The sequence below is a fragment of the Vicia villosa genome, linkage group LG1, assembly GCF_029867415.1.
Source record: "Vicia villosa cultivar HV-30 ecotype Madison, WI linkage group LG1, Vvil1.0, whole genome shotgun sequence".
NCBI lineage: Eukaryota > Viridiplantae > Streptophyta > Magnoliopsida > Fabales > Fabaceae > Vicia > Vicia villosa.
Window position 1 is genome coordinate 111,566,722 of NC_081180.1, and position 8,035 is coordinate 111,574,756.

The following is an 8,035-nucleotide window of genomic DNA, read 5'->3' on the forward strand; positions in this document are numbered from 1 at the left end:
AATCAAACCACATAAAGAAGAGCACTAGCATTTTCAAGTTTGGGGAGCTATGCTAACAGAATCTCACAAAAACTACTAACAGTTTCTAACTATCAAAACAGAATCAATAACTAACCTAAAACTCTTCCTAACAGAATTTTCTAACTTCCCATAACAGATTTTACAACCACCATTTTACAACTCCCATAACAGAAAAACAACAAAAACAGAATTCCTAACCAATTTTTACTAACCTACAACCAACTGCTAACAGAAAAAACAGAATCTCTAACAAACTTTCTAACCAACCTAACTGATTTAACTAACCTGAAACCTAACAGATTCAACAGAATGATAACAGAAGGAGAGAAAGGAAGTTACCTCAACAATTCAATCTCCTCCTATAAAACGAGAACTTCTCTTCAATCACTCTCTCACTTTCATTTTTCTTCAATCTGCAACTACTCCATTTTCCACCTTCAATCAATCATCTTCAACACCATTCTTCTTCCACCTTCAATCATTCATCTCCACCATCTTCACCCTCTTCCACTCTCAATTCACATTCGCTCTAAACCTTCTCCTCCAACCATTCTTCAATCCTCAATTCACAGAAAAAGCTTCAATAATGCTTCTCCAATCCACACCTTCATCATCCAAAAATCACAGAAGAACTTGAGTCTCTCTGAAATCTGCAGAAAACGAGAAGAATCAAGAACTTAGCAATCTTCAACTTCACGCATCAGTGATTGCTACATCTTCAGAAATTCAATACGAACCTGTATCTTCATCCGTGCATCATTGCAACATCAAAATCTCAGTTCTGCATCCTTCAATGAGGACTATAATTATTCTTTCGTCTTCGAAAAAATGAGAAGAAAGGATATAACAGAAATTAGGAAGAGAAACTCACCTCTAACCGAATAGCGACGAACACCGAATTCCACCAATCTCTCCTCAATCGACAGCCTTGAATCTTCACCACAGCATCAATATCGATCGTTCAACAAATCTTCAGCCGTAGAAGCATTCGCGTCCTTTGTCAATCTCTTCATCATCAAGAATCGTTCTCTGCTACGTACAACATCAATCATTCGTCCATATCAACACAATTGCATCAGTTTCAATGAAACTTCAAAAAATCCCCTACGGTTCGTCAATCATCACCAAGATTCATCATCACCAACGCAAATACAAAAATGGAGAAGAGGGGAGACGAAGGAGATAAACGGAGGTCGCATCGCTCTTGTTCACGGTGGAGTCCGAGGGTTTAGATCGGAGATGAAAAAGGGAGTATGCTCCGCCGTCGAGTGTTCGTGAGAATGGAGAGAAGAGATTGATACGGAGGGAGAGATGAGGACGAGTTTGGTTTATCTCGGGTTAATCACAACGATGAGCGGCGCATTTGGATCGGAGAAGAAGGTGTCGTCGCCGCGCCGCTGCACTTTGCTCTTCAGGAACTTCAAAGGTCACTCTGAAAACCCTATTTCCCCTTTTGATTTCAATTCACGTTTTTAATTAATTAAATAAAACTTTTTCTAGTTATCATTAACTGCGTTTAATTGAGGTTGTTATTATTAATTTAACATAAAGTCTGTTAATTTGATTTCATAAAGTGGATTTAGTGTAAGGTTTCAATTAGATTAATGGGAATAAAATCTGAATAATGCATTTGGATCAAGACAATTCTCGTTGGGCCTTATCAACGAATCACTACACTGCACCCCTACTGAGCCCATCACATACCATCCTCTTTGGACAAAAAAATCTGAAACTGATACAAAAATTACTCTGGGCCCTACGCCAAATTCCTGATACGCCCCCATAGGCCCATCACCACCATTTTTTGACACCACAAAAATCTGAACAAGAAATAACCCGTTGGGTTTCTCCCTGTTGGGCCAGCGTCTTTACTACTGTTATACCACCATTTTCAGCCTACACCCCCCTCTGAGCCCATTTAGTTCCTTTAGAATATAGGTTTTAACATAGTTTTCCTCCTTTTTTAGTGATAAAAGAATCAATAAAACCCTTAAAATTGTGTTAGACTTTTAGGTTTTTTTAGAGTGTGATTTTTAGTTTAATTGGTAAAATTTCTCACATTCAAAAAACTCATAAAAATAGTAGTACTTTAGTTTAATTTTGCACTAATTCTTGGTTTGTTTCTTCCATTTTTCGCATCATTTCTATGTTAAGTATTGTATAATTGTTGTGTGATTTTGTTGCTAGCTTTCGGCCATATTTTTGGCCTATTTTGTAGATATTCACATAACTTTAGATTTAGACTTGATAATAATAAGTAGAATTCCTCATTCATATTAGGCTAGTTTTCTTAGGCTAGTTCTTTTTCTTTTCAACTTTAATCCATTTAAAAATACTTGAATAAACTCCCATAAAAAATACCAAGAAAACTCATAAAAAATGACTAATAAATACTTTGACTAATAAAAAGGGAATGGAAGCTTGTAACTTCTCTTGCTTAAGGGATGTTCGAGTGCTTGGAGCTCCCTTGCTTAAGGGTTCCATTCAGGCGTAAGTTCCCAACCTCTAAAAAACACAAACCAAAGAGTAACTCGAGTTTCCCTTGCTTAAGGGATTTCCTCGAAACACTCAAACTCTCTCTCTTCTCTCGCTTTCTTAAGGGCACTGTTATTTCCGCTCCGTTGCATCCTAGGCTGTCCCTTTGTGCAAGAGCGCGAACGTTAACGCCGCCCAACTAAAAAACACAAAAACAAATAAAACTATGGAGCCGAACTACGGCGCTCTGATTCCTGAAAAGGATACGTAGGCATCAAGTCGCGGGGCTTGAACGAGCACACTTGTAAATAATTCCTTCTTTTCCCCGTATTTCTTTTGCATTCATTCGCATATAGACATAGACATAGTTTTACACCCTTTAGATAGAAACAAACATAGGTGGATACCATCGAGTACGATGGGCGTGAGGGGTGCTAATACCTTCCCCTTGCGTAACCGACTCCCGTACCTTGATTCTCTGGTCGTAAGACTCTGTTCCTTCCTTTGTTAGGTTTTCTGATATTCCTTTCCCTTATGGGATAAATATATTGGTGGCGACTCTGTTCATTTTTCGCGAGCGTGCGACAGCTGGCGACTCTGCTGGGGATGTTGCTAGACCTGTTGCTGGTCCATCCTTAGTGAGTCGATCCTAGCCTGCGTTTGTTTGTTTATTTACTGGGTGTTTACTTGTTTTTATGTCTATACCTTGTATATATGTTTGCATGCTTATTCTTTGCTTGCATATCATGTTTATTTCTGTTTGCACATCATGCATATGGATTATATTCTGTGTTCCTTGGGGTCTTCTGTTCTGTTTTGCAGGTGGGGGGGTTGTGTGAGGTAAAAGGCCCACTACCCAGGCCAAGTGACACATAGGATTAGCGTGGATGCTCATGTTGACTACCGTAGCGCTTGCTATGGATGAGTTCAATATGGGGTACCACAGCTGGGCGAGGTTCTTTCATGGAACACTGTGTCTGGCACGCTTGTTGCCTCAAACACTTTGTACCCCATGGGAACTGTAGACCCTAGTGACCATTAGGGACCACTTGTCCGTGTCTAGACTTCATACCCGTGAGATTGGGGTGGGACAGGAAACCTTGACTCCTACATACCATTGCTTCTTCAGAGTTGAGGTCGGACCTTTATTTGGTCTGTTCTCATGGTGCTTGATATTCTGGTATTCAAAAAGGCGTCGAACCTTTGATCCTGTGACACTTGGCCTGTACAGAAGCTTCACATCAGCTGTTCAGAGGATTGTGTGGTGGTTACTCAGATTATGTGGACCTTGATCCCATGCTTTTGCATTGCATAACATCATTGCTTCATCCGCTTCATTTGTGGGGGATCCTAAAGTCTATTTCCAAAAAAAAAAAAAAAAAAAAGAAAGTCAGAAAAAAGAAAAGAAAGATATTCTATACAAAAAATGCTTTGATTTCAAAAAAAAAGGGGGGACAAAACAAAAGGTGTGTGAAAAGACTTTAGGATCCCTTGGAAATGAAACATTGCATTCATACCATCATGCATTCCATAGTTCTCTCAGAAGCTTATTGGGGTCCCTTTCAACAGATTTCTGCTTCATCAACGAAACTGACTTCCCTACATCCGTATCATACAAGGATTAATCAGAGGAGAATCATGGACCGTCTTGAACAAAATCAGGCGGAACTTCGTAAGGACATGGATATTATGGGGGAGAGGATGACCCAACTCTTGGAGACTCTCAATGTTGTTGTTCAAGGGCAAGAAGAGCTCAGACAAAGTGTTGTAAAGTTGATCAATGATACTTCTACCACTGTTGCTAATGGGGGATCGAAACCTGTTCCCGTGGAAGTTCCTAATAAGGAGGATTCACATCATGAGAACGATTCCGAGCTTGAAGCTTTCAAGTTCCCGATCGAAGAAAATGAGAGAAAATTCCACCTCCTAGAAGAAAGATTGAAGGCTTTAGAAGGTCGAGGCTCCTCTGGTTTGAATGCTATTGATTTGTGCCTAGTGCCTGATATCAAGATACCTGCTAAGTTCAAAGTCCCTAGTTTTGAGAAATACAAGGGTACCACTTGTCCGATGAGTCACATAAAGGCATTTTGCAACAAGATGGCACCGTATGGAGAAAATGACAAGCTCCTCATGCACTTCTTTCAAGATAGCCTTAGTGGGGCATCCCTTGAGTGGTATACGCGTCTTGAACGAACCCATGTCCGCACATGGGATGAATTAGCAGAGGCTTTTCTCAAGCATTACAAGTACAACAGTGACATGGCTCCTACTAGACTACAACTCCAAAGTTTAACTCAAAAGGTTGATGAGTCTTTCAAAAAGTATGCACAAAGATGGAGAGAATTAGCTTCCAGAGTCCAACCTCCTCTTTTGGAACGAGAGCTTGTAGACATGTTCATGAATACTTTGAAAGATCCATATCTGAATATGATGGTTGGATGTGCTTCCTCCGAATTCTCAAGTTTGGTGGTCGTAGGGGAACGAATTGAAAACGCCTTAAAGATGGGTAAAATCCAAGATATGGCCAACGTTCCCGAATTCACTGAAGAAGAGAAAAGCGAAACATGTGCAGTTTCAGAGATTGAAGAAGAGGGAGTCCCTGGTCATCCTCAGGTTCAGATTCCTAACTATCAGATGGTCCTAGTTTCTCCTGGCCAATATATTCCAGAAGCCTTTGCCACCACTATCAATCAACAACCTCAGATGGTCCAACAACAACCGATTCAGTATTTGCCACAAAAGCAATGTGTTCCACATCAACAAGTTCATCTGAATCAACGCCAACCTAGAAATAATTTGGAACGAAGAAATGCTCCGTTGGACCAGATTCCTATGACATACAGTAAACTTCTGCCATATCTAGTTCAAAGCTTGTTGGTGACTCCCAAATCTCTGAAGCCTCCACCACAGCCGTTTCCACCCGGGTATGACCCTAATGTGCAATGTGGATATCACGCTGGATCAATGGGGCACTCAACTGAGGACTGCAATGCTTTCAAAGCCAAAGTACAACAGTTGATTGATGGGAGGCATATAACCATTCAAGAAGGAAACATATGGGTGAACGGAATTCCTTTGCTCGAATGAATGCCTAGATTTCAGAAAGTCTCCAGAATCAACAAATTCTTTTCTCACAACATATAGCTTTTCTAAGTTTGACGGCCATGCAAGGTTCCTCCATGTTTGATGGTGATTACCACTCTAGCAACTATGCTTGGGGCTCCCGCACGAGGGATAAGCAAGACGTACTCTTATCTTGAGCATTGCATCACTCGCATTGCTCGAATCCCTAAAGTAAGGCAAAAGTTTACAACTCTTGGGTGACTTCGTTGGAGTTTTCTTTTGAAGTAATCTGAAGTATTTGGAAAGAACTGCAAAAAGTATTCAAGATCAACAAGTCCAGACGGAGTCAAGCCTCCTCAACAATGGCAATCATCAATCATTTCTGCATTTTCATTTGTAATTTTCTTTGTTTTGTTAAATGTTTTTTCATGTAAAACTTGTTTGTTTTTTTAATGAAAATAAAAATGCATTGCATATGCTAGTTTCGAATCAATCCATTCGTGTTCACTCATATCTTTCTGTCTATCGATATCAAACTCTTGATTAAAAAAACATCAGAAGGAGAATGATGAAAAATATAATAAATGCAAAAATCTTTAATTATGTGCTTTTGAATAAAACCCCGCTGAGGATGTACAGGCATTGTTTCTAATCCCCAAACACTGGAGATATAAGGGAGATAGACCCTCGTTAACCCCTTTGAGCCTTGAAGTAGGAGTTTCTTTTCTATACAAAAGAAAAAAACCCTCACATTTAACCCAGGGGCAGGGTAGCATTCAATTAATCTGATCGAGCATTCAGAATTCATCAGGAGTGTCCGTCCAAGGATACAACAATGGTTATCTTTCAAAAGGTTGAGGAAAGTCAATGCCACAATGGTAACCCCTCATCAACCAAAGAATAAGGCAGTCACAATCACCTCCCGCAAATCAAAGATTCAGGATCACACGACTTGTTCAAAAAAAAAAATTAAAAAAAGGAAGAAAGAAAGCCCGCTAAGTCAACAACTTGAAAACAAGTGACTTAGGCAAAAATTACGGCATCCCGCTGGACTCCAAAATGAAATTCAAAAGAATTTGTCCAGGCAAAATTTAGGGAAACAAAAAAGGAGAAAGCAAAGCAGAAGCAAAAAATGAGGATTACAACATAAAGATCCTCATCAAAAGAACAAAGTCGTGTGATCAGACGCCAAAGAAGAAAGTGAGTGATTGCCATGTCCAAGAAGACTTCATTAGTTCCTCAATCATCTCAAACTCCTCCTGAAGGATGAACGCTCGTATCAGGTTAAGTTGAACTTAGGACTGGAGAACATCACGAAGAATGGGTGGGTTAGGTTAGACTTTGAGCCTTAAATCCTTTCTTTCTAAAACCGTGAACCAGGCCACGTTACAACCCTTGAAAGACCTAATTGAAGCTGGGTTTATTTCGAAAGCACACCACACCAAGTTGTGTAAAACTGACTCCTAGATGTTTGCTTACCATTTATGTTGATATCGATATGACAAATAATTCAAACACTGAATGTCACAACTTTGTTTTAATAACTTTGATCTCGAAGCTAGCATAAGCATTGCATTAGGATTATCATCTTCAAAACAAATATCTTTTACTTGTGAATAAACACTTGACATCAAGGAAGATCAAACAATGAACGATTGCAGAAAAAGTTGATCGATTCCATGAGCCGTTCACTTCAAAGGCTGATTACTCCAAGGGGCAAGTTATGTGAAGACTCTGTCAACTGAGGCATCCATTCACCGTTGGTCAATCTGGGGCAATCAAGTCGAGGAATCTCTCTTGAGTTCAACCAATCTGGGGCATTTACGTCGAGATTCGACAAATCTCTCCAAGGATCCCTTGGGGCAAACTCCTTAGTTCACGAAGCTTGGGGCACAATCTTCTGAGTTTTATTGTCTCTCCATGATCATAGGAGTTAATTCCTCCTAGAACTTTGGCCTCTCCCCAAGCACATGAGTTTATTTCTCATGAGAGTTGTTCCACTTCCCCAACCTGGTCTCCTTGCCTGTATTTCTCATCCTCAACATGGTGAATCGAGGGAATCTCCTCAAGCTCACCATCCCCAAGTAATTCAAGGTGTAGGGAAAGTCAAATGAAGTCACTTCCTCCCCAACAGAATGATCATGCTTCTCTATCAATAATGCCTTTATTTGGCACTTTGCATATAGTTTCCATTGCATATAACATTGCATCCTCAAAAAGCGTAGCATATCCGTCAAAGCGGATCATTACGCCATAGAAAAATTCAAACATGCATACAAAGCATAAGCCAGATAATACAAATCATCATTCAATCAAGACAATGATACATCCCCACAGAAAATGTTATCCTTACAAACCCCGATTGATATCTGTCATCACATCACAAACATCCTCAAACCATGGTGCCAATACCTGGTATCCTTAATCCCCAAAAGAAGTCTCATGTTCTCTCCCCAATGTGGATCGGATGCAATGT